The 27,704-nt window shown below is 28.9% G+C and overlaps 1 protein-coding gene across 2 annotated transcripts in view; it reads right to left on the reverse strand.

The window, feature by feature from the left end:
- The window catches only part of MESR3 (misexpression suppressor of ras 3), a 309,084-nt gene that overhangs the window by 212,651 nt on the left and 68,729 nt on the right, over window positions 1-27,704 (reverse strand). The window contains exon 2 of one of the 2 annotated variants that reach the window (XM_075369474.1): window positions 13,618-13,663. The exons of the other annotated variant lie outside the window; for it this stretch is intronic. The gene's annotated coding sequence lies outside the window, so the exon portion shown is untranslated. The remainder of the gene's footprint in view (window positions 1-13,617; window positions 13,664-27,704) is intronic. 2 annotated transcript variants of the gene reach the window in all.

Consider the following 27,704-nt stretch of genomic DNA (forward strand, 5'->3'; position numbering starts at 1 on the left):
TTCGGAGTAACAGTTTGGTCAGTACAAGACCCGAAAATAGGAGTGATCTAAGAATTTGGGTTTCAAAACAGTCAGTGACCACTTTAAAAATATTAATTATAACGGGTTGCCCGTACAAAGTTGGGTAAAAATGTATTTTTTTCCGTTTTTAGTGTTACCCAATAACACCACTACGAGGTGACCGTACTTCGTCTCTCTTTTTTTTTTTATTATTACTTCTAATTTGTATTTTAGTAAAGTAATCAAAGGCAGGTTAGCCAGTCGCAAGCACATACAGTAACAGTGGCTGTGTTGCTTGAGCCACAGTGCCCGTCGTACCTCTTAAAAAATCGAAATTAAAAAAAACCCAAAAATAATTTTTAGATATTTGTTTAAAGAGTTTTTGCAAGGCCAAGTCTAGTGAATATCTCGTTTTGTATAGTCGGAAATGGGGAAAATTTGCAATTATTGTTCAATTGTTTTTACCTTTCTTCACCCTATCAAGATAGAATTTCGAAAAACCTATAAATTGGTTTTAGATATTTACATGAAAACTACACACACATCAAAAATCGAATTGATTTCTTCATTTGTTACCAAGAACTTAAAAAAAAACTAGGTTTAAAAAAAATTCATTCATTTTAACCCTTTAAACTCGGAATTTCAATAAATTTAGAAATTATTTTTCAGATATTCACGTGAAGATTACACACACCAAAATAAGTTGATATCTTCATTTTTACCTAGAAATTAAAAAAATAATAAATTCATTGTTACTCCATTTTAACACTTTAAATTCAGAATTTCAAAAATATCCTTTCTTACCGTAAACGTACACTAAAAAGAACAAACGAACATGTATAAAAATCTTCATCAATTAGTCTTCAGTAGTTTTTGCTGGGCGTTGATGAATCAGTCAGTCAGGACAAGTTGCTTAAAATATATAATATGAAATAAAATACGTGAAAATATAAAATATATTTAATATATATATTAAAATGATATATATTTTAATATATATATATATATATTTAATATGGAATACATTTAATTCAAATATATAATATGAAATATATTTAAATGAAAAAAAAATTATACATTAAAATATTAACTATTGAAGAGAAATATTTTCACTATGCATCTGTAATTTTGAATAAGGATTGAGACAAGAATGCAGTAAATTTTTATTTTGTTTTTTAACAGCAGAAGAGTAAATAAAAGAAGAAATAAAACCAATGGCAGTGAATGGGACTCTGCTATCTCGCGCCGGAGATTGAGTTATGCTTTTTGGCGGGTCCGGTCTTCGAGTGTTCCCGAGGGGGAGGGGTTTTAGTCGGTAAGAGCCCGACACTGCCGTTTTGTGCTGGCAGACGGCGGCTGGTAGAAGTTTCCCCACTTGCTGCGAAAAACAACTAATGAATGAAATGCTTATAATCAGGGTAACAATCTAGAGGGAAAATATTCAGTGGTAATGTAGTACAACAAAGGTTGCAGACGTTTTCTATAGTAAAGCTCTGTCTCAACATCAACAAAAATAAAATAGGCAACTACTTTAATGCTCAATTTCGGAAAAAGGATTTAAAAATTTAAAAGCATTTCAGATTTCCGTTACTTTTTTTGCGTTATCGACAAATCGTACAAATAATGTGAATGGATAAAGGTAGAAACATTTATACTTTTCTTTAAAATAGTCAACCAACTTTGAATTATTATTCGGTATTCTGATATTCATGATTAGAAAATATACACGGTTCTTATGGTAAAAACAAAAATTATTTAGATAAAAGGGCTAGTTGCTCAAATGTATAAATGATCGATGTCGAAACTTTGTTTTAAGCAAAAAGTTACAAAAACGGAAACAAAATTAAATACTGGCTGAATTGCTGAGAGCGCTGACCTGACCATGTGCACTTATTAATTGCTCGCATGCAGGTCTGGACCCAAATTTTTCATAATATTTCGTGTAATATTGAAGGTAGACTGTAAAAAGATAAAGTAATGCGTAACTAGAAAGACACGTTACTAATACTAATCAAACAATATAAAAATGTATTTTTTTGTAACCATTATAACAAAACGCCCATTTGAATGAATACTTAAACAAAACTAACAATATATTTTAGTACAGAAATTCTAACTTTAAATAAGGAAATTAATTCTAGATGATTTATTTATCTATTCTACATTTAGCTGCAATGGATTTTTTTATATAGTAGATTATTTATATTGTAATAGATTATTTATACTTCCAATATATAAACAAAGCCGTTAAAGTTATTCAGTAATCAATAACAATGTTAAAAAATCTGTAAAACAAATTACCTAATAATGAATCATATGTATTATACATACCGGAAATTTATATTTTCTAACGAATAAAGTTAACATTTATGTTAATGTACTTATTGCGATAGAAGATGTTCCACGTGGTTGTATAATTGCAGTTTTCAATACAAAGTTCTTATCAATACAGTAAAAAACCTTCGATAAAAAAAGCAAATTTAGTCTACATGATAGTGGTACACTAAATGCATTGCTATAAAATTGTAATTGTTATTTTTTGTAGCAGACCAGCGTTCCACATACCTAAACCGAAATTTAATTAATTTAAAAAAAACTTCACACGTCACGTATATGACATCGACTTACAAATATCAGATTCTAAATATCCCTAGTCAGGGACAAATATCAAGCAAAAAACTAACCGTTGTCAGAAAGCTTATTATGAGATCGTAAATTATAAAGATAACCTTGTTTTCTAAGTTTCAAAGTTTTAGTATCAACATTTTATATACATATAATATATTTTCTTTTGTGTATACCTAAAAGTAAAATCGTAAAATCTAAAAGTATATATATATATATATATATATGACATTTGCTTTATTTGGAAGCGAAAAAAACCATTTTATTTATCTCCTAACAATTCTTCTTTGAAGTATTCTTCATTTCAAAGCAGTCTCTAGCAAAGGGAGGAATATTACTTCGAACTGGAAAGTCCAAAAGTAGACATCCTAAAGAAGCAGGATGAAAATGGTTAGTGATAAACAAAATAGTTAGCGTAATTTTTCTAAAATATTAAACTCTTTTGTTGCATTTAATACCTCGTTAAAATCTGTCACATTTTGATATGCTTTGTTTTTAATAAACTTCTTTATTTTTACGTTTGTATTTAATTTCTGTGGAGTTTATTCATACTATTTTATTCAGTAAGTTTTGTTTTAAAACTTTTATGTTTATTCCCATTTAACACAGTTACTTTACGCCAACCATAAAATAGTGTGTTTTTCGATCCCAATCTTTTAGGATCGATAAAAGATTAAATTTACCCCTTAATTTTTGGTCCCAAGAATTAAAGTCTGGCTTAATTTTTAATGAAGACGCAGAAATGGGGGAAAACTCTTTTGCTAGCCGACACTCGCCTACGAAGCGTACCCTATATTTACATAAATTTCTTCTTTATTTACACCAGTAGAACATGTCCTAAAATTTTTTATTTTCTTCATTAATCCCTCAGTATATTTTATAAATTACAAAATATTTCTAAATTAACTTTCTATAGAAATATTATCGCATAATTAAGTACAAATTAATACGTAAAGATTATTTATTTAATTTCAATTCTATTTCAATTAAATCGCTTAAAAAGAATTAGATAAAATAACTAACTGAATAGAAAATAAAGTAAAATTAAAATAAAAAAATATATAATAACAATTTAACCTGTTAAATTTTATATAAAAAAAGAATCTTACACAGTTCAGCTGAAGAAAACTGAATCGTCTTTAATTTAATTAGGTTTTTAATTTTTCTTTTTAATTTGGTTTAATATCGCTAACAATAGATACTGCAGATAAATAAACACCAACATTCCAATTTATAGCACAGTAACGAACCACACTTCTAACTTGTCCCACTCAAACTTTTTCGACCTTAAATTGAGCGTAAGTCAAGAACAACTCCACCAGCCTTCATCAAATTTCCACATACATACCTTCAGATACACGAATGCAGCGTATATAAATTTTAATAAAATTTATCCAGTAGCTTTGGAGATTTTCATGCCACAAATTTTTTTACATATCCCTATATATATATATATATATATATATATATATATATATATATATATATATATAGGGATATGGGGATATATATAGGGGAATGTATAATTAAACCCCAATTTAAGTAAGTAAATGATATTTTCAGACTCTTATGCCTCAGAACAAAAGGAAAAGTCATTTTCATTCCCCACTCACACTATGCGACCGAAAGTAATACCGTACCTTTCTTCGAAAAATCTGTAAAAACTATTATGTTGTTACGAATAATATCGGTAAGAAAAAAAATATATATATATATATCCATGCGCGATAAAAAGGAAATAAATTAAGATAGAATATTATTTGTTCTAAAACGAAAATAGAACTTAAAAAAAAAATTATTGGGTATTTTTAAAGATTACAGACATATTGAAAATTTTTAATTTACGTACCTAAATCAGTTTTGAAATAAATTCCTATTATAACTATAATAAGAAAAAAAAAATTTTTTTTCTTTTTAATAAATATATTATTATTTTTATACTACAATAAATCTTATTGGTACAGATATATAAACTGTATTTCGAAATGCCCTGGTAGATTAATAATCTACTATACCTAGAAGCATCAATTTGATTATAGGAAAGGCTAAATTTAAAATTATAACTTAACGTAATTATATTATACATTTATAATAACTATAACTTGTACTTGAAAAAAACTTCAAGTAAAAACCCTGAAACAGAATAGAGAGTAAATTAATAATTATAGAGAATTAAAAAATACGTATTATCAATTTTTTTTAATGTAAATAATTATACTTTGGAATTATTATACATTTAAGTCATAACAGTAAAGTTAGTTTTCGCGTTAACAGCATATTGATAATTTCTAAAATACTGAAGTTGGATAATTAGGTAGAACTATTTAATATTATTATCAGTTATTTAAATAATTTCTAAGTATAATTTATTCTGGTATAAAAAGTAAATATACTTCTTGCAGATATAAAAGTTAATTACCTGAAGGGATCTGCCAACATTCTTCCCTCCAAGTCGACAAATAAATTGGAAAAATATAAAATTTGAGATTCGGCAGATTTAAAATACAATTAAAACACTAGTTCGTTTAGTATACTGAATAAACACCTCACAAATATCTCGATACATCGATGTTTATTCTTTGAAAATGGTTTTTCTTGGTCGGGATGTCTTAATTAGAACCAGAAATACAATTTTGACGGGAGATAGTATCCAGGACGTTTTTAGCATGTTCACTTCTCGCATGGAAAGACAACCCCTATTCATAAACGCCATTCCTGCAAACGGTAGGCAGGCAAATAACTGCTTTAAATATCATACCAATCGGCAATGGCGTCTCGTGTATACGCACTGTGGAACTGCAGCACCCCCTCATTATTTCCACTTGATATTATCGATAACATTTAATATAATGAGTCCTTTTTACTTGAATTCTTTCTTTATACTTGTACAATATATAATCCTCAGCTTAATGTCAGTAGCCATCCCCCAGTTTATAAAAAAATACAAAAATCTTTGTATGGAACTGTGCGCTTCGCAGTTCCAATTCGCGTGGTGTGTGGCTGTTGTACGCATGCGCACACAGGAAGCATCACGCGAAGCTGCGAGAGAGAGAGACCACTGTCGCTCCCACAGTGCCACCATGGCGTACTGGTGGAAGGTAATTTTTTTTTTACTCCGCGTGTGTATGGAACGTTCCTTGTTCGTTCCCTTTTCTAGTTTAGTCGGTGGAAGGAATATGAAAGCGGTTCAGTTTTTTTCAGTAGTAATAAGATGGCGGAAAGGAAGGGCTCTAAGATTGCCAAATCTGTCCAAAAGCGTGCTGGTAGGGCGAAAAAGAAGGTAATTAGTAAACATTAATTATGCATTTGTTTCTGCGTACATAGAAATTTAAATAAACACCATTGGACTATAGTGTTTTTAAGCGGACATTTTATTAAGTTATTATATAATAATACTAAAAAAATATTATTTGTATTGACATTTTATTATATATTCAGTTACCGAATATACAATACAGTATAAACCGAATATATAATACAGTAGATTATTATCCTGCTTCCAGCTATTCTATTTGATTCATTTTTATTTTCAGTTTTATTATTTTACAGACAAAATTTAACCATGGCTTTAAAAGGCCCTGAAAAAAATTTTCTGGAAAACCCCACTAATTTTAGCTACTAGCCGCCACTGTCAATCGGTCAATTGTTCTTGTACTTAAGGATCTGTAACTAACAAGGAAAATTCGATTATCTTTTTAAATTGTTCAAAAAAGATAACGGACGGATGTCTAATACAGATTATTATCTCACAACTATATAAACAGACAACGTCTTTTTCATTTGTTCCCGATAACCGCGAAATCTACTGAACCAGTCGATACGAAATTCTAATTGTAGCATTCTTATGATTCCCGAAATGTTTACCACAGTTCAAACCTCACCAATCTCACGAATGTATAAATCATAACTTAAAAACTTTATAAATAAATATCTAGAAGAAGTTTTATTAAATTTAATGTCGTTGTCTATATCGATAAATACTGTTTTTACCGATTGCAATTGTCTATATCGATCGTTGTTATGTCAATATCGACTTCTCCAGAAATTTATTATGTGATTTACGAATTTTAACATCATCACTAATATAGTCTAACTAGACTAAAATAGTTATAATAGTAATAGTATAATAGACTAAAATATATAGTAATTTGTATTACTATCGTAATATATATTAAATAAAGTTTGATAATACAATTAAACGGAATAACGGCTACTTACAAATTTAGATAACTAAATTTCAATTTCAGATATTAATATGCACTTCTTTAGAAAGTTATTATGCGTTTTACTAAATTTAATATCATTATCTGATCTAGCGGCGACTCACAAGAACTGCTCATGCGAGCAAAGTAGCATTCTGTAGATTTTTATATAATGAACTAAGAAGTTCTGTCAGAGGAAGCCATAAAATTTAATTGGCAGAGATTCGACTTTCAAGTATTTTCATGACGCCTAGACCGTCGATTTCAGAGATAGGAAGAAAAACTTGTAGGGCTACTAGAATTTATGATCGTAGAAAACTTGAATCTACGTCAGAGCGTTCTTAAAAACTTGAAAAGTAAATTACGCTCGGCTCAAAAACGAGAAATAATGATAGGTTGGAGAAATATTATAGGTTGAAAATCAAATTTTGATTACCACCCTGAAACTGACTATCTCAATTTGAAAGATAATCAAATAGGTAACACGATTAATATATGGAACCACTGCAATAACAAAAAATGAAATTATGAAATTCTTGCTCTTACCTTTCTTTCTTTTTCCTGTTTGGTCTCCGGTAATTACCGTTCAGATAACACTTCAAAGGATAAATGAGGATGATATGTGTGAGTGTAAATGAGGTGTAGTCTTGTACAGTCTCAGTTCTACCATTCCTGAGATGTGTGGTTAATTGAAACCCAACCACCAAAGAACACCGGTACCCACGATCTAGTATTCAAATCTTTATAAAAGTAACTGCCTTTAATAGGACTTGAACGCTGGAACTCTTGACTTCCAAATCAGCTAATTTGCGAAGATTCGTTCACCAGTAGACCAACCCGGTGGGTTCCTGCTCTTACCTGGCCGACAGGAAAGTAATTCTTGAAGAACAACTTCAATATCCTCCTGATTTCATAAAAATTTTGATTTTTGGAAAATAAAAATTTATCTGAATAATTTATTGTATCCGATAAGTTGTGAGTAGCAATAAATTTGAGAGCATCAGCCCAAACATAATTATTAAAAACTACTTCCAATTTTTTACGTTATATACGCATATAGTTCGGAAAAAGGTGCAACGATGAATGCTAGTATTTGTTATAGATTCAAGATTGATGTATTCAAAGATAATAATAGAACAATTTTTAAATCCTGATTGTGTTTCAGAATTAGTATTTTAGTACTGAATAAAAGCTTTATGGAATTATTATAGGTTAAATAATAAGCCAATTATACACAACGAATAAAAACAGATAAATCGTGATTTTTATTTCACTGTTATTATAATTAATTACATTTACGTAACTTTTTATACATAGGTATGTAGTACTCATTATTATTATTTTTTAATGCCTTATTAATCCATTTAAAATATTTTCGTATTTTTATAAAAGTGTTATGAGTTTTTATATCGATACAATAACTGACCATCTTTCAAATATAAATTAAATTAATCTAACACAAAAATAATTAACTTAAAGATTAATTATAAAATGACCAAAATATAAAAAGATGTATTTTGATTTAAGTAGAACAATATACAACGGAGATATATTCGGTAAATCGTCAATTCAATTTTTGTGTTAACCTTATTTTTACTGTTTTTTTTTTAAGTTCATTTTTATCTTGTTTTTTTTTTTAAAGATTATCGGTATGTAATGTTTGCTACCGAAGAAACAAAATTCGTTTTGTCGAAATCATTTGTGCTTATAGTGCCAGTTTTAACGAATACTCTTATTGTTAAGTCACTAAATGGCATCATCAACGGCGAGGTTAATCTTATCCAACCCAAAGGCATACGCTGTCTTATATTATGTTTATTTTGCTATTTTGTACTCCTTTATTGTTTATTTATTGTCTTGGTTTTATATGTTTCTCCTTATTATAATTATATTTTCTTATCACATGTTTTGCTTTCCTGATATTTTTCATCTATAGATGCAACCCTATAAGCGCTTGTCGTAAGAGGTGTTTAGGGGGGACTGCTGTATGCCTCATAGGCGAGGCTGGTGCTGGTCCTTTTTTTGTGTTTATTTTATATATAATTTATAAAAAACAAATTATATATATATAAAATTTAAAAATAAATAAATAATAATTGGAAGATGACTAAAAAAAACCCTAAAGGCAAAGTAGATAGTTGGCAGCTGAAAATAATGTAAGCCATATTCTACAACAAGACACAGGAGTAGATTTGAAAATCGAAAAGTCCCCAATTATAATTTTTCTATTCACAAAAATGTTTTAATTTAACTAACGATTTTAACAGACAAATAAGAAGAGATTCATGAGAAATCTTTATGAAAAGTCTTTAGATCGGTAAAAAAATGAATATTCTTACATGTGAATTTAAATATACATATAATTTATTTTAAAAGTTTTATTGAGTTTTTGTTTACAGTTACGCTTTACCAATCACAAACCGGCTAGTCGGTACAGATATTAGAGCTCAGGCCTCTAAATCATTTGATCTGCGATTGATTTCTGAAAATAGTGGAATTTTATTAACTATTATTTCATCTATATCATCTCATCCTTGTAAATATATGAGAAATTATCCAGAAAATAAGTTCCGAATGGTTATTAAAAAAGATCAAGAACATATTCGCGTAAAAATGTTTATTTTTTAGTACAATTTTTACTGTATTTTTCTACATACTTAGCGACATTTTGAGACGCTTATCATGAAGTGAACACCAGAAGTTATAGCCCTTCGTCATAGGCTTGCCGCCTGCGACGCAAGCCACATATTTACGACTTATTTGACCTCGTCGTCATCGTGGAACTATCGGATAGCAAGGAAAGTTTTAAGGCAAAGGATCATTTGGTACAAGGTCTAAGCTCTGCAGGGGTTGATAGGTCGTGACGAGACGTAGTATCGTGGCGGCAAAGTGTGTGCGTGCGTTGTCATTAATCAAATACCCCGAATTAAGCAGGCTTCTTGTTCTAGACCGCAAGACGAAAGTTGTTCAGCGTTTCGCAATAGACATGTAAGTTCGAAGCAAGAAGTCGACAAGCAAAATTTTTTCTAACCAGGTAATATACACATGATCTGAACAGAAAACATCAGCTTGCAATTTTTTGTTCTAAGTGCGTCCCCATTCCGAAGATTGTCGTTTCGTTTTTGGTGCCGGCAATGTAATCGAATTCGTAAGCAAAGGTCAATAACCGAAGATCGTGTACGCAACACACACCGAAAACCACACATGCCTTGCTTTTTTTACACTTGTAAAATAAACACTAAGAAGAATACAAGGTAGGTAAGTGAATACGAATGGCGTCAATCTCTTCCTAATATATCAGGAGACTCATACCGCATGCGTGTGATCACGATCGTAGAAATGCAGCGGCAATATTTATAAACAGAACTTACTTTCTGGTTGTATCATATATATAAACATATCCGCCTTATAATAAAAATAAACTAAAGAAGAATGTAATATATAATTCGATTTTTAAAAAGATTTATTTGCGTTTTAGAACCGATTATTATGTGTTAAATTCCCTGTAAGAACAACGTTCCGCTTATAATTTATTCATATTTTCGATTTTTTAAGTATATATATAAGATATTTGAATGCAAGTCCAAAATTTTATTAAGTTCTAATATTATACAGAATACGCTTAATAGAAGTTATATTTATCGCATAATATGGCAGTATACAATCATTAAATTCACACAAAGTGTTATAATGTATACAATACAGACCAGAAAGTATTTATTAAAACTTTTTTTTTCTTTTTTTTTAATCACGAAAGAGAAATGATAATTATATAATAATTTTGCTCATATAATCTGATCCTATTTTCTTTTTATTAGTAATCAGTAACACAAACTTGTAAATTACAGTATCACGTTAAGAAGAGATAATTATTTTTTTTTAATATATCAAATAAAATTCAGTTTTATAATTTAAAGTGGGTGATACATGGAACCAGTTTTTAACGAATAAAATATTGTCATAACAAAAGTGAAAGTTAACAAATCATAAAGTCATTTTTTTTTTTAACGAAAAGAAGCTAATATGATATTGTAAAATGTAACAGGTTATTTAAACCGGTAATTCACCTTAAAATACAAAACAAGTAACAGTTATTGTTATTAGATAGTGAAAAAAAAAATTCAATTTAATAAGGGAGTTAATATAATAAATCTTTAAAAAAAGAACAGATATTTTAACTAACTTTATACTACATAAATTTTTAATTACATATATATATTATAATAAAAAATGGAATAAATATTAAAAAAAGCTATTGTATTTTATTACACGACTGCCCAAAAAGGAGTGTGTATTTAGGGTGTATGTATGTTTGTATATATTTTTGTTCCACTAGTGGTGGTGTATCAGTGGTTCCCAAACTTTTCTGAGTCGCGGCGTCCTTTTTCAATTAAACATTTTCCATGGCACCCTATCCTATGTAAAAATATAAATACTTGTATATAAGAAATAAAAATAAATAAAACTCGTGTGTCTTCATTTTTTTTTTTACTTTATTACGATTAAATTAATAATTATAAATGTCTTGGTTCAATTAATTATGAAACTTTTACAATATTTCGCGACGCCTCTGTGAAGAGACCGCGGCACCCCGGATCGCTGCGGCGCACAGTTTGGAAATCACCGATATATATATATATATGTGTGTGTGTGTGTGTGTGTGTGTATATATATATATATATATATTTAAATAAATTTAAAAAATGTGAAAAAATATATAATATACATACTATGTACAAAATTGTCACCCGCACGCTCTTTAATTATCCTACGTATATTAGAAAATTATCATATATGAAAGAGCAATGTCTTTTTTTTTGGCAGTCATGTTTTTTAATTTTCTATATTTATCTCTTGTATTTATAAGGAAATAACTGAATTGTTCTGTCAAAAGATTATATGAAATAAAATTTTATAAATTTATACAGACGTAAAAAGTAAAAATTAAACTTAATTCTAAATAAGATAATTTTCTCTTGCATAGAAAATTTTCGCACAAAAGAACCTGTTTAATCAATAATCATATATAAAAATGTAGTAATACAGAAAAAAATGTATAATTGATTTCATAAAATTATAACAATATTCAATAAAATGAGCGCTTTAATATTTCCAACTTAATTATTATCAATCAATCTAATTTCTATTCCTTTCTTAACTTATTTCAATTTAATATGCACATTACTTCAATTCTTCTTTAAACTTCGCTACAGTATACCTCCTGACATTGTGACAATAACTAAATTAAATTAAATTTGTTGTAATTTGACATAAAATGGAAAGAAGCTTCTGGGATGGGTTACTAAATGAATATTATTATACGCTTGATTCAAAAGTTCTTTTGTCTACCCAACGCAGTATTACTTAACTTCGTTATAAAACTTGTATTAAAATGTCTGACGAACCGATTACAGAAATAAAAGTTAAACAAAAGATAAATGAAGTCTCATAAAAATGGAAATCCACTAATTTATATAATTCAACAATAGTACGTTTTAGTCTAAGATAAGACATACACTAGACGTTTTATTTTTAATTTATCAATAAGACGTATACTTTACGATTTGATAACTTATGGATTGAAACTACCGTTTAGTCCTTTAATTACAGTAGATAAATCTCTTCAATGGAGTTATAACTAAAGAATAAAAGATCGGGAAATGTTACCAAATGTGTCGATACAGTTGAATATTTTTCAATAAGCCAAACAATTTTGAAGATGAGGAAACGTTGTTATCTTATTCAGGTGGAGACTCTTCTAGAGTGGATCTCTAAGTTTTAGAAAAAGCTCTAATAGTTTCAGTATGTATATTTAAGCTGACCAATGTGTCGGAAATCAATTTGGAAATTCCAAAGGAATTATGGTGGAATGAGCAGCACTCATGAGGGTCTTTAACAGTCAAGTAACTGTCCTCCTCTAGGCAGGGTTATTTATTTCATGCTGCAGTTTCTCAATAGCGGGTTGTTTTTTCTCACGATACACCCTCAATTCATCCTTTTTCTTTACCTTCATCCCTTTTTTGATTAGCCCCTATTTTGATTAACGTACAAATAGGTCAGACCCGGATACATCCTCACACAATAAGGTTATAAAAAACTATAAAGCCCATGGTTGCTTGAAAACCTGTCCGGAAATTATTTATTATTTGGTGGATTCGTATAAGAATTAAAAAATACACAAAAAAAATCGGATATATGATTTACACTGCTTTCATTGTTATTAAATATCTTTCAGTTTTTGGGTACGTTTGAATTTTAATACTGATTTGGTTCAATCAGAGTTTTTCCAAAGATGAAACTTCTGATCAGAGTTAAATCTTGTGATTTATAAACTATGTAAAATATAGAGGCAAGTACATGACTGCCTAATTCATTACATCCTTATATAAATTTTTACCCGAAGAGATTTTTTTTTTTTGCTCAACAAAACAATTATAATTACAATCGGCTCTCCTGCGGAGCCATAAGTAAGTTTCCTGACAAAACCACGTTATAAGAGGGTCGTTAAGGAACCTCCAAATAAGTAATGCACAGTAAATAGTTGCAACTGAAAGTCCAATATGAAATTTCAAGTTCCTTTCAAAAGTAAACAAACAAAGAACATTCCTTAGCAACAGAGCGGTGGAACGAAAAGATCCTCAAAAATTATAATTGGAAAGAAAAAATAATAAAACTTAATACCTAATGAGAATTAACTTCCAAAACGCAACCGCAAATATAAAATAGAACGAAACACAACATAATATAACACAAGAATAACTTTTCGGTTAAATAAAAACATCCGACTGACCCGAATATGGCGAGAAAAAAATCTTTTTGTTCTCCAGTACCTGAAACTAAGAAGGAAATTCAGAATTAGAGATTAAATTTTCTAAGAGGGTGTAGTCCATGTAGACTTATTTTTAGCGTAAAAGATCATAGAAGAAAAAAAATTTTAAGACATGTCCAGTTATTCACAAAACAGTTGGGCTAAACCGGATTGCGTCCTCTCCAGAAGGACTTGGACTTCGAAAAAATGTTTTTTTTTCGCAAAAAAATTAACATACACGAACCTTTTTCTTCCTTTCTTTTTCCTGTTTAACCTCCGGTAATTACATTTCATACAATACTTCAGAGGATGATATGTCTGAGTGTAAATGAAATGTAGTCTTGTACAGTCTCAGTTCGAGCATTCCTGAGATGTGTAGTTAATTGAAACCCAGCCACCAAAGAACACCGGTATCCACGACCTAGTATTCAAATTCATGTAAAAATAACTGACTTTACTAGGACTTAAACATTGTAATTCTCGACTACCAAATCAGCTGATTTGGGAAGACGCGTTCGCTACTAGACCAACCGGGTGGGCTAACATACACGAACCTGGCGAAACAAATTGTAGCACACTATCATTTATATTACAGAGTTGAACGGAAAGATCTTCGATCGTAAAATAAATAAGAACGTTTTGTATTGAATACTATGGGAGGAAAACTGAAGATTTAACCTCCTTCAGGGAAGTTTGTAGTTCTAAAAAAAGTTTTTAAATTTGGTAAGAAGCATCTATAAATTTAAACAAATAAAACGAACTTACAGCAATCAACTCTACAAACGTTTCGTTTTCCTAAACCCGAATCTGAAGGACCGTACCATGAATCAAACATTCATGGAATAAACTCCGGTGGAGTGGGCCAAAGTCCCTGCAGAAATATTTTTGGAGTTTAAAATAGCAAGGATCTCTGGTTCTATTTGTTTCAAAAGTCATGCAACCACTAATTGCACCAACACCCAATAGGAAGGAAACATCTTTCTTTTTGAGCTTAATGTAACAAATGAATAATAATTGCCATTTTTTTCTGTCCTGAAAAGTTTTTTACGTACATTTCTTAATTTCATGGCTTGAAAACATACAAAAATCGACATAAAATGATTTAATCAGTTTCCAAATTTTTACATATTACCAGTTAGAATAGAATTTTAAATTTAATATATTTTTCAAATATTTTAATTTTTTTATATGTAATTTCATCGTAGTTGACGATATTTATTGCAGAATTGTTTTAAATGTAGTAAAATAAAATTGGTTTTATTGTAGAAGACATCTTCTATTATTTTATTTGATGCCATTTGGAAGAATTTCGCAGAAATAAGACTTTGATAAATATGTAAATTGTAAGAAATACAATGAAATAAATCAGTCCATAAGGACCGGAGGTGTTACGGTAGGGGTAAAGGGTGAGAATATTTTAAATGCTAATAAAAAATTGATTTCTTTCCGTAAGTTTACAATAGAATTTTCTATTTAATATTTAGTGTGTTTGTGTGTGTACGCGCGCGCGCCACCTATTTACGTCAACTGAATAACTTAGTTTTATAATAATTGATATAAATTCTTAAGGTAGATTAAAGTATAATACACTGATAATAAACAAAACTACGTAGATTTAAAAATTTATTAAATTATAGATGTAAAAGATATTATTTTAAAAACTGATAATAATCTGTAAGATCTCAAGGAAAAGGGAAGTCATTATGCAATAAAATGCTGCCGAAGACCTACTGTCTAAAATGAAATTACGCAAGTAATTACACTTTCTTTCTTTAAGCTTATTCTTTTCTTTTAAGAAGAATATTTAATTTCATTACATATAATCAAATTTTTTCCAAAAAATTAGAAGAGTAATTTAATAATAATAATGTACACAGAAAACACACAAATAACATTATCATTTCATTTATAGCCCATTAAATTTTTAAACATACATATAAAAATAATCTGTTGTAGGCACCACATAACTTCCTTGTACGCCTATTAAATTACATATACACATTTTTTTTTTTAAATTAAAATTATATAAAATTTTATTCCATTAATAACTTCTGATATTTTTTCATGTTTTTTTTTTTTTTTTAATTTTTTATTGTTATTATTGAATAATTATTTATTCTATTTCTTTTTACAATCAGAGGTTAATAATTATTAATAAATAAATAAATTTAAATCAAAAGAAAGTTAAAAAAAAAAAAGGAGACGAAGTCCGATTTGAATTGATGTGCGTTTCCCTTGTAAGACCCAAATATTTCATTAATTAAAATTTTCTTGGTCTATAACACTGGAACCAATGAAAATAAGTACCACTTATGATATTTTGTTGAAAAGCTCTCAATGAGGGCTTATTACTGTAGTTAAGAAAAAAATCCAAAATCTTTTTTTGGGATTTTGGGCTTTTTTGAAAACTTTCGGTTCAGTCGATTGCAATCAAAAGGGAAGGTGTATAACTAGTTTTTACAACAGTCCTAAATCCAAAATTTCAGCATCCTACGGCTAATCGTTTTTGAGTTATACGAGATACATACGAACAGACGTCACGCCGAAACTAGTCAAAATGGATTCAGGGATGGTCAAAATGGATATTTTCGTTGAAGTCTGAAAACCGAAATTTTTCGCTATCACAATACTTCGTACAAGGAAGTAAAAATATACAACTAACTTAAATTAATAAAATCCATATACGTAAACCAACGTTAAATATGAATAAGTTGTCGAATACATCACGTAACCTGTAAATGATAAATATGATTGACATTATTGTGTAAAAAATAATTATAAAAAATTATACTGACATTTCAAAACAATTTAAAAATGTGATGTTTTAATTTTATTTACACATTTTAATATTAGTTTCTTACAAATAATATGTTTACACAGCTGTTTTTTTTTTCACTTAATCTTTGTTTTCTTCATAATAAAAAATTAAGTTACATTTTACAACTAATGAATCTCACAATGTAGCAATAAAAGAAATGAATTACATGTTTATCGGTAGAAAAATTAAGTGACTGAGTCAGTTACAACGTGATTCTACATTGAGCGACTAAAAACAAATTAAAAAATCTTTTTGCAAAATAGAATATATTTACCTAAATTGAGAACTATTAAAATTTTTTAATTTAAGCTGCAACTTTAAGATTTAGAATTAAAAAAGTAATGTTTGACGTTACCAAAACTAGAGCATTCAAGCAGGATTAAGTTCTATTAGTTTGTCAGAAAGTTTTATGTACATGCTACGGTGGTCTAAAAGGTGTCTGTTCCAATTACGTTTGAGCCGCCATCTAATTGGTAGATCGACAGACAGAGATGTTACGAAAGGTTACTGTATACAGTGGTTTTGTTGTGCATTTTCCGCTAGTTTTGTTTAATGCAGTCTATTACAGTCGGCAATTTTAGGCCTTTGTGAAGTATTCGGTTAATGGTATAAAGAGGTTCGTAATAGCCTGATGCACAATGGATTGGACTCTTTGTAGAATATCCGTGTTATATTTATAATAGTTAGATATTGACCCATAGTACGCTCATGTGGGTCTGATAAACGATTTTTTTATATGTTTAAATATTGATCTGCGGTTCAATAAACTATTTTGTAGGAATTTAGCATTTTCAAGTTCACAAACATGGGGTTTTCCTTCGTTAGTTATTTATTTAGAGTTAGACTCAAATAACGAACAGATTAAAAGAGTGTTAAAAAACGGTTTTTGATGTTTATCGGAGGGCAAATTACAGTTTTAAAGAGAAAAGTCTTTTGTGTTGATTTTTGTGACGTTTATTTTTATTTTCCAATTAGTTAGCCAAGTTATTCAATACATTTAATATATAAACTTATTACACGGAATCTATTTTATATATATATATGGCAATCGGACGAACCAGTCAAACATGTACATGAAAACAGCTCTTTCATATAAATGAGTGCATAAGCAATTAGAAATATAGATCTAGATAAAGCAATAAGTTAAATGTAAAATATAAACACAAGAAGCAAACCAGTTGTAAAAAAATTATTATTGTATTAATTAATTAAATAATAACTTTTTTATTTCCTTATCATTAATAAAACTGATGCAAAAAATTAAATAGTTATTTAGTATAAGAAAACAGGTACAAAGTTTTTTGTACAAAATTAACATCAAAAACGTACAAAATGATAAAAATAATAGCTACATTCGAAATTCCTCCTAATTTCAACTTTCTATGTCAATATTAATTTCGAGCTTTATTATATTGCGCCTACTAAAAATAAAAGCTAACAACAAAGTTGTAATTCTTTCCTGGCATTGGTTATTTACTCTAATATTGTGAAAAAATGATACATGAAAAAATTGATTTTTTGGTGCGGGCCGATTTATGATGAATTTATATAGTAAAATTATCAAAAAAGGTTTAAAAAATTTAAAAAAAATTATATCAATTTTTTGCTCCCTTACGTCCAAAATCATCTTCCAAGTAAAATTTTTTATCAAATTATTTGAAATGGGACACTAAAAAAAATTCCACTGAAAAATCTACAACCAATACAAAGTTACCTAAGATTTCTTTTTTTGGTGGTGGGGGTGAATTAAGATGAAATTATTATTATTATGATTATTTTTGTTATTGTTATTAACATAATCATATAATATAATTATTATATTATTGTCATTTAAACTTTTAATATTACTAAAAGTTTAAATAAACGAAAAACATATTTTTTTAATTAAAAAAAAATATATTTAAAAAATTTTATTCGCTTTCCACCCCAATACTGCTCCCAAAATATTTTTTTTATGTCACATGCACTCCTACTATGCCTAGAAAGACATTAAAAAAAAAATCGGTTAAAAAATATGCAACAGATAAAAAACCATTTTTTTTTTTTTTGGAGAAGGGAGAAATTTTGGAGCAAAAATTTTTTTTAAATTGTAAAAAGCGTGCACGCATGTGCCAAGCTTAACATAATGTGAGGTTACGTTGCAAAATTTTGAGAAAATTAATCCCAAAAAAATATTTCTTTCCACCCGCTGGAGATATTGACCCCAAAGTTTTACCAAAAAATTGCTCAATTTACACAAGTCTCTGTAAAAAGTTTTATCAAAATCTGTTCATCCGGTCAAATGTTATTAAGCCTCAAACGCCAGAAAGACTTACATACGAACACTAACCCCACTTTTTTTGTTTTTTGGAGTCCCTTGGTCATGAAACTTCAAAAAATGGAAAAAACACATTTTTTTGACTGATTACCATACTTTCCTTCTTAGAGCATAACTCTAGACAAGTAAAAATAAACTGTAATAAGAATTAAACAAAATACAATTGATTATCTTTTTATGGAAGGTGTTTTAAAAAAAAAATGGTTTTATTTAAGTGAAAAGTGAAATACATAAAATGATCTTCGGATAAGAAAGCTATTCTTAAGAAACGCAAAGTGTGATGATAAAAATATGAAAAGGAATGCGTAAAAGTTACGTTAGTAACTATTACGGGAGTTCAGTTAAATGCATAATAGTATATTAATTTTTACCTTTATATTTTCGTAATTTTTTTATTTTTATTTTCATATAAATATACTAATAATTATCACAATGCTTTCAAGATTATATAAATATTTATTTATTCATACAGAAACAAATTGACTCCCAATAGCAGTTACTGTGCTGATGGATGGCCAATCAATATTTATAGCATGTGAAAAATGGTCTGACCAGAATTCGAACACTGAATTTCTAATGAAAGGCAAAGCCGCTCTATAAAAAACCATCAGAGGAAATGCCTCCATGATATAAAAAAAAAAAATTAACTAGAATCGAGAATCACCTTTTCCCATCGGTTAAAAGTATTTATTTTGCAGGATTTTTAAATTTTTTAATAGATTTTATAAAAATCCGAGAAGGGGCAATAAGTTTTAATTTTGCTTTCAATCAGCTATGTGTTGTTATATGTACAACCAAAAATTATGATATAGATAATCTTTCATTAAAATTAATTTAAATAATTTTCTTACTTATTGATTTTCATTTTGTGATTTCATTGTGCACTTTCGCAGTGATATCTTTATTTCAGAATGGATTCTTTATATTAAAAAAAATTAATTTTAAAAATAATTAAATTTTAATATTTTAGAGATAAATATTTATTATCTAAATCATTGATAATAAAATGAATAATCTCGAAAAGCAAAGATCTTTGCGGAAGTACTGATCATAGATGCCGAAAAAAAACATTGAGTGAAAAAAATGTTTTAATTTTTATAAATTAATATACGGTTTTCTGTTAGGATGCAATTTGTTAAATAATATATTAATATAGTAGCCTACTTACTATAAATGCATTTTAAGAGTGCCTTTTTTGATAACGGAACTAATTTAGTCTATAATAATTACAGTTTATTATAAATTGGAACTGTACGGTAATAATAATGTAATAAACCTTAGTTCTTTCACGTAATTTTGTGATCAAAATTTGAAAGGAATTTATGTAATATTAATGGATATAAAATGCATTAAAAATATTTAATAACAGTAACTTTTACGTCCAACTAAACTGAAATATTACACGTATATACAGTATATTCTGTCTATATTGCACATACCGGTAAAATGTAATTATAGTAACTTAAAAGTAAGAAAGATGATATCATTAATGCGCCAAAGAATAGAACAACTTAAGCACATAGTTCGTGACTAAGGCTGACGAATTAACTCTTCATTCACTAACAATAATGTTCATTAATTTTTATTACACGTTTATTTAATTAAATACGTAAAGGTTTCGTCAGCTATTTAACCAATATAACTGGGTGTAATCATTTTAAACACGAAATTAAACGTTTTTAAGAGTTATTACAAGATACATAAATATAACCTATTTTATTTCAGTTTTTGTGTGAGTGTATGTGTGCTAGTTCTAGTTATTTCATGAACAAAAAGCTCCACCCAATCATTTTATCACAAGCGATATAAGTATAATATAATTTTTTATAAATAGCCAACCTTAATTTTTTTCCAGTGGAACATAAAAATATGATGTTGGATAACACGTTCAATAATAAAAATAATACAGTTAAGTGAATAAAAAGTTAATAATAACTAATGTTAGTTATTACAAAGTAATTTTAGCAATCAGGCAAAATGAGTTGAATAAAAAGATGCTAAAACTACATACTAGTAAATAGTTTCAATTTAATATCTCTCGGGAAAAACTTAAGTAATAAATATACTTAGTAACTAATAAGTTTGCTTTTTATCTAATTGTTACTACATTTTCGATGAATCACAGTGACACCTTCTGACATGTTATGACACTTTCTGGTTGCTACTTGCCATGAAATAATCTTAAATTCATATCATTTGCACTGGTCATCTGTCAGTAAAGAAGTGTCGCGAGTTGATATTTTACAATTATTTTAAAATGACGTCTTCATTAGACGAAAAGGTAATAGGCAAAAGGATTTGTTTGTAAAATTATTTACGGAAAATAAAACAATATATGAAAAGTGTGAATTGCCGGAAATGATATCGTCAAAGAAACAGACCTAGGAAATAATTCTCCGATTTTCAAAGTAAATAAATAAAGTAAGTAAATAATTCTCCGGTATTCAAAGAATTTGGTAAACTAATAATAACCATGAAGTTAAAAATGTTAAATAATATGAAATCTGTTGTAAAGAAAATCGACATTTAAAGCTAATGAAAATCCGGCGTTCAGTTAAGTTCCGCCAATAAAAAGGCAGTTAACCCATCGGGTTGGTCTAGTGGTGAACGCGTCTTCTCAAATCAGCTGATTTGGAAGTCGAGAGTTCCAGCGTTCAAATCCTAGTAAAGCCGGTGTTCTGGATACCGGTGTTCTTTGGTGGTTGGGTTTCAATTAACCACATATCTCAGAAATGGTCGAAATGAGAATGTACGAGACTGCACTTCATTTACACTCATACATATCCTCATTCATCCTCTGAAGTATTATCTAAACGGTAGTTACCGGAGGCTAAACAGCAAAATAAAAAAAATAAATTTAAAGGCAGTTAACCCACCGGGTTGGTCTAGTGGTGATCGTGTCTTCGCAAATCAGCTGATTTCGTAGTCGAACGTCCGAACGTTCAAGTCCTAGTAAAAGTAAAAGTAAACTTTTATACGGATTTGAATACTTGATCGAGGATACCAGTGTTCCTTGGTTGTTGGGTTTCAATTAAACCATAAATCTCAGAAATGGTCGACCTAAGACTGTACAAAACTAAACTTCACTTACACTTATACATATCATCCTCATTGATCCTCTGAAGTAATACCTCACGGTAATTCCCAAAGGCTAAAAAGGAAAAATAAAAAAAAATTTACTTTTATATGGATTTGAATACTAGATCGTGGATACCGGTGTTCTTTGGTGGTTGGGTTTAAATTAACCATAAATCTCAGGAATGGTCGACCTGAGAATGTACAAGACTACACTTCATTTAAATTCATACAAATCATCCTCATTCATCCCCGGAATGGAGCACCATTTGTTTGATTTTTCTGGCAATTATTCAGCTGTTAAAAAAATCGGTCGTCCCGTTTTCAAAACACAGAATCTACTTTCCTTCGTTCGCGGTATACTTTCTGTTACGTATATTAAAGAACATCAGCATGGCTGGTACTAATAATAAAAAAGTATGCCTTCTGCGATAGCCAACCGGGCTGGTCTAGAGTTAACTTGTCGAAAATCAGTTGTTTAACAGCTGATACTCGAAGTCAAAGGTTCTGAAATTCAAATCGTAGTAAAAGTTAATTGTTTTTATACGGATAATACTAGTCAAAGGATACCGGTGTACTTTGGTATTTGGGGTTCAATTAACCACACGTCTCAGGAATGGTCGGCCTGAGTCAACATCTCATTTACATGGCACACACATCATCCTCATCTCATTGGGCTGGGGGGGTTGGTTGCTTATTGTTCACTAGTTGAACAGATTGTAACTTACTCATTAGGAAAATTCTGTGATACTTTAAAAAATCTATTGTTTAAAATCATGTAAGTTGTTTTTTATCCACTTTGTTTTTAAGTAGTTATCTGGAAAAATCAATTGATAATAAGCTTAGTTGTAATTAGTTTTTTATTCACACAAAACCGAGGAATTACATAAAATAACCTAGTATTAGCTTTAACTTTTTATTCACTTCATGCATAATATTTATAACCGATAGAAATGAATCCACTTTTGTAAGTATTAAATACCTCAATTATTCGTAAATAACTTGTGTATCTTTTTTTTCTGTTTAACCATAAATTATATCAAAATATAAGATCAATAATTTAATTAATCAAATGTAATTACAGATTAAAATAAAACCTTCAGTTTAATAATAATTATAAAGAAAGTAGACAATAAAATAATATAAACTGTATAAAATATACTACTTAAAATATTTAATGTTGATTTATGTAGCAAAAAATTGAATATAACTTAATCCGTCAAACGTATAAGTAGAAGAAAACTATTTGCAAAATTCATAAAATTTCCGTTGATGATTGTATTAAATAATTTTTTTTAATGAGTCATCATAAAATTACGCGTACTACTTGTATTTTTATTGCCGAATATAACAATATAAACTCATTTATTCAACTAGCACTCTTCTCGTATTACAAAAAAAAAAAGAAGAAAATAATGTGAACAATAAAATTAACAAATCAATTTACAATATTAACTGATGCTATATTTTTAAAAATGCAAAGTCAAAAATTGTTATTATTAAAAAATTGAAATAGCTTACATTTACGTTTAAATTACAAAAAAATAAATAAAAACTTTTGTTCAGTTAATAAGACGAATTAGTAAAACAGGTAAAATTTGATTAAAATTCACGTATAATTATTGTATTTTATTTGTTAAAAATAAATATATTACCCGGATGTATTACTAATAAACACTTACTAAAAGGGTATATAATTCATTTTTCCCAAAAAAAGGGATAGATTAGCTCATGGCTTTACACTCTATCTTACTATTAGGGAGGTTTTATAAGAAAGCTACCTTGTAATGGGTACCATGATTCGACTTCCGGAAAATTTCGACATATCTTCGAGTTTCACATCCCCCAGACCCCAAAATCCCCGCCAGTTCAAAAATTTATATATACGTTCATAGGTGTACATATATATATATAAATTTCACTTTTTTGTGGACACGATAACTGTCGTAATTTTGCGCCAATCACTTTCAAATTGTTTCTTAAAAATAACTCGTCCGAAAATCTCGGTCGAGTTCGTTAACGACTAAAATCGGACCATGGGAATGGAAATAAATGGGAGGGGCGTTTTTCGAAAAAAATAAATAATCGCTATAACGTTCTTATTAAGTAAAATATCGAATTTGTTTAAATTCCTACTATTCTTTGGATAAGGGCCTAAAACTTATGTAATAAAGTTTTTTGATATCACCAACCATTGGCCCAGGGGGTGGAAAAATTAAGACAAAAAAATCATATCTACCTTCACATGCACAGATTGAATTGATTTAAAGTAGTCGTTAGTCCTCTAAACATTACCTAAAACTTTTGTATGATCAATTTTTTATATGACCAACCCTTATGGGAAGAGATAATAAAAATGTTGCTGGAATTGTAAGAAGATGGGGCTTGTCGTATGCTAAACATGTGAAACTTTTTTTCGCATGCAACCATTGTTATATTGAGTAAATTTGAAGTTTTTCTTAACTTTACGGTGGAAATCTTTTTTATCCTCTATTTAGCACCGGTGAAATCTACCTCCGCCTTCCGGCGTACCGAAAGAGATTTTTTTATGGTTGTGACATATAAATGATTTGAGATACGAACAACTATCAAGATTTTTTTCACTGAGCGTAATGAAGTTCATTGCATAGTAAACATCTGTGGTGAAAAGAATAAAAATGTTATTTGTACAACGAAACATAAAACTGAATTTTGTTAAGCGAACAGCCAACGTAATAACCAATAGTTTATTCAGATCATTGTAGAAATCAACAGGAAATTATTTCAGTCCTCCAATTATTTTATTTTAGTAAATCAAGTAGTGCTGTTATTCTTGTTTGTAGGTGATAACATATACCTCATATCAGATCTTCTAGAACTATTGTACCACAAAAAAATAAATAAATTCATTATTATATAAAATCATTAAGTAAAAAATTAAATCATTGATCAATAAAAGAAACTTTTCAAGTGCTAAAAAAAAATAAAACTGAATAAGCAAGCAAATCAATCAAAAGATTTGGTTTCAATCAGTGATTAAATACACTCGATTCTAATCATATATATTACTCTATAGTCCAAATTTAAAAAAAAAATAATAATAAAAACATACGTAAAAATTTAATTCCTTATAATCTCCAGTGATAGCATTCTGAAAATGAAAAACTAGCTCGTAAGATAATAAAGATTATATATCGATATAAAGTTTGTTTAAAATAAAATATAAAATAGGGAAAGATTATAAACCCATTTTCCACCAATAGAGAAACTGAGAGTAGGAAATTAAAAATTAAGCTAGAGGAGCTCAACATATAAAAAGTGGGAGAATTTTATTGATGTAGTAGTAAAACTACAACTGATGGAGGAAGTGATACAAACATAAAAAATAGATGGCACAAACAAAGAGAATTTTCATGTAGAAAAAGATTATTAGTATAAGATATTGATAGAAGTATTAAAATAAATTCTTGAAAATATTTATATGCGGAGTGTAATGCTTTATGGTAATGAAACGTGAAAGAGATACATTTAAAAAGTAGTATAAAATAGATGTTTAAAATTAAATGGCTTAATAAAATTCGAATTGAAGAGATCTTAAAACGAACAGAACAGAGATATTTGTAATTAACTTGTAAAAAGATGAAATAGCAAGGTGAGGCACGTATTAAGTCATCCAGGATTAGTCAACTTATGTAACGACGTGTGGAAGGTAAAAGAAAAAAAACTGCAGAGGAAGATATGAATAGGAGTAAAAAAAAAAAATTAGCAATGTTGGGTGTAGTTAATAACTAGAAAATAAAAGATTAGTACAAAATAGAAGAGTGGAGAATAACACGAAAAGGTAGCATGAAACCAGTTAAATGATTGATGACTAAAAACAAAAAAGAGGGACAGAACTTCAAGCAAGAATTTTTTGACAGTAGCTGTTACGAATCGTATGAATAACTTTTTTATTTTAAGAATTCAAAAAAAAAGAAGTGTTGTACTAAGAGTATACTACATCGGAAATATTTAAAAAATATTTTACAGTCTTATTCCTTTTTGAAAACAAAATTTCAAATGCAGAATGTTTAATTTAAACTGAGGTAGGTTTTCTTAAATTGTGTGTATCTTAAATGTAATAAACATAATAGTAGTTGAAATTGTGACATTTAAAAAAATTTTTTTTTTTCTTTAAACACTCCCAAGGCAAGAGTCCTTGCCATTAAGCAAAACACAAGTCACCTCGAAGTGTCGTGGCAACAGTCTTTGTCCAGCCTCGCTAATCCCCTTCTGGAGCTTTCTCACAGGTTCTCCTCAACTTCACTAGGACACACTGACTTGCTCTTCCGGATAGCCAATATGCCCTTCCGCTGAGGAGCTACCCATCCCGTCCCTACTCAGTTCCAGACGTAAGTTTCGCACATCCTTAACTTCGCGACCCACTCATACCTCTAGGGTTCTTTATGCCATCATCGGAGAGTACCCCCCCCCCCCAACTCTTGAGTGTGGGCGGACCCGATCACCTTAGGCAAAAAGACTACCTTCCTGGTCTGCACATCACCACGCTTGAAATGGTAACCTGATATTAGTCACAAGTCACTCCCGAAAATTTCATAGCTAGTTTCACGAGTTACAAACATTACATGTCAGGCTTATTATAGAAAACGAGGAGTTGAGGCATTTCCCACTTTTCTTCCTCGAGTCAAATTATATCAGTACATCAGTATGCTAGGTCCAACGAAATGATACTCAGCCCTAAAAATGCCACCACTCTGTTCATCACAGATACTGGCTGCAATCACTATGATGAATACAAACTCTGATCTCTGTTCCTCATATGCTTTATACGCGTCAAAAATATACGAAAGACTGGAACAGATATTAAATTAATTAATGTAAATTACAAAGTAGAAACAAACAAGCAGGCAATAAACATTATAAAACAGCGTTCCCACCGAATTTTAAGATTCGTTTTCCTGACTTTTCCTGACCAATTTAGTAAAAATTTCCTAAAACTCATAATGTTAATGTACTGCCTTTAATCTTCAAAATATGAACATATTTTATTTTTTTGTATTCTCCATCTTCCCCATAGCTGCCGAACTCATGCCTTTTTTTTATTATTTATTATCACATTATTTTTCAAGTTTGAAGAATTTTTATAATACATTTTAAAATTCTGCGATAAATTGTTTCAATAGATTACATTGCGAAGTACAAAAAAAAACAACAATATTTAATAAGTTTATTGCATAAAAATGAACATCATGGTTGCTAAAAGTAACACAGAGAAGATATAAAAACTAACTAATTTTTAAAAATAATTGGCTCGCACTTAAGATTGCTTAAAACGTTTTCAGAAAAACTAGCCTACATTATTTTGGAAAGTAAATAAAAAACAATATTTAAAAACTTGGTTTGCATAAAAATACTACGAAACACAATTTCAATTTAAAAAAAAAAAATATATATATGATTACAACTTAAAGAAAAACTAAAATCACTGCTACTAAAAGTAATACAGATAATAAAAGTAGAACAGAACACCTTATTTTGAACAGAAAACAAACATTATTAACATTTACTTGAAAAATATTTTGTCATTATTATTCTAACGTATACCAAAAAATAAAAATATAAGATCTCATTACATACGTATTATTATGCAAGTATAAAACACAAGGCAACTTTTCTACAATATCATTTATGTTCCTAATAGTTTTCCCTTTGATAAAAGTTTAATTTTGGCAGCTACCTGTTCTTTCGCCAAGATAGTAGCTGTCGATGTTTTCCTTTCTTCCCCGGTTTTTTAATCTCTGCTTGGATTTTCCTTTCAGAGCTCTATTCTGTTCTTCCTGAAAGAAGTTTCATTTCTTTCTACAAAACATTCTTCATATC

This window comes from Lycorma delicatula, chromosome 6 (genome assembly GCF_047948215.1).
Source record: "Lycorma delicatula isolate Av1 chromosome 6, ASM4794821v1, whole genome shotgun sequence".
In the NCBI taxonomy this organism is placed as follows: domain Eukaryota; kingdom Metazoa; phylum Arthropoda; class Insecta; order Hemiptera; family Fulgoridae; genus Lycorma; species Lycorma delicatula.